Source organism: Phyllobates terribilis, unplaced genomic scaffold, assembly GCF_046119375.1.
Source record: "Phyllobates terribilis strain yellow unplaced genomic scaffold, ASM4611937v1 Scaffold_12__6_contigs__length_324123572, whole genome shotgun sequence".
Classification (NCBI taxonomy): domain Eukaryota; kingdom Metazoa; phylum Chordata; class Amphibia; order Anura; family Dendrobatidae; genus Phyllobates; species Phyllobates terribilis.
This window is the reverse complement of record NW_027362772.1, coordinates 175563962-175565132: the sequence shown is the minus strand read 5'-3', so window position 1 is coordinate 175565132 and position 1171 is coordinate 175563962. Positions and strand designations below refer to the sequence as shown.

General features: G+C 36.1%; 1 non-coding gene across 1 annotated transcript; it reads left to right on the top strand.

Annotated features, from left to right (window-relative positions):
• Nucleotides 1-417: 417 nt before the first annotated feature.
• Nucleotides 418-500, top strand: TRNAL-UAG (transfer RNA leucine (anticodon UAG)). Its single transcript has one exon. It is a non-coding gene; the product is annotated as a tRNA-Leu (tRNA).
• The last annotated feature ends 671 nt before the right edge of the window (nucleotides 501-1171 follow it).

Below are 1171 nucleotides of genomic sequence, written 5' to 3'. Positions count from 1 at the left end.
AACCCAAATAGCGCTCTTACTTTCAAAGCCCTGCTGTGTGACCAAACAGTAGTTTCTGAAGACATATGGGCATCACCACATTTCAATGAAATTGTACAACTTTAGATATTTTCACAAGAAAAACTAAATATATATTGACCTAAATTTACCATTAATATAAAGTACAATGTGTTACAAAATAACACTATCAGAATCACGGGGATATGTTAAGCATTCCAGTGTTATTGCCACATAAAGTGATACATGTCAGATTTAAAAAACGGTGCTTGGTCATGAAGCTCAAAATTGGTTGTAACTAATAGGTTACAAATCAATATTAAAATAAAATAAATCATGGTATATTTCCTTTCATCACAAGTAATGCTCATCTTTCTACTGCTTAGCTTAGAAAGAGTTAAATTAAAAAAGCCAGAAGAAGTCAGGATGGCCGAGCAGTCTAAGGCGCTGCGTTTAGGTCGCAGTCTCTCCTGGAGGTGTGGGTTCGAATCCTACTTCTGACATTAACATTTTCTTTCAAGAAATTGTACAGCTTCACTCCTGTTACTGATTAGTTGGGGGTCCGCTCCATTGGTGGCAATCTCAAATCAAAAACTAAAAGTGATGGGGCTTAGCAAAACCAATTCTCAACGTTGGCACTATGGCAGTATTCCTGGGGGTCCTTGAGGCAAATCTTAAATGTTCTGAATTTGTGCTTTCACTAAAGACTTCTGGGAACATCAAATAGTTTCATTGTGCATATGTTAGTTGTTGTTTTGGCACCAGAAATATACTGTGGATAGGAAAATGGGAGGGACTATTTCATCTCTATGTGTTCTCTGTCCCTATTAGGGCAGAGAGTGAACCTCCTATGGTGCTGTCGTGGAAGATTCCTAGAAACCGAATTACCAGTAAGTCTAATTTCAGATTTTTTTACCTCAGGCATCAATAGACTATAAATATACTTAATAAACAAAAGCTAAAAGAGCAGATGAACATAGTTTAACAAGTCTGAAATGCGCATGTGATACTGACATCAAAGTTTCACCACATTTTGGGACAAATGTTTTCACTTTCAACATTAGCAATCAGGAGAATATTTTCTCTAAATTTGCATCTCCTTTCTTCACTTCAATTGTTTGCACCTAAGAAAAAAATAAGGCTTGATGCAACATTATGCTTACAAATTGTGTTT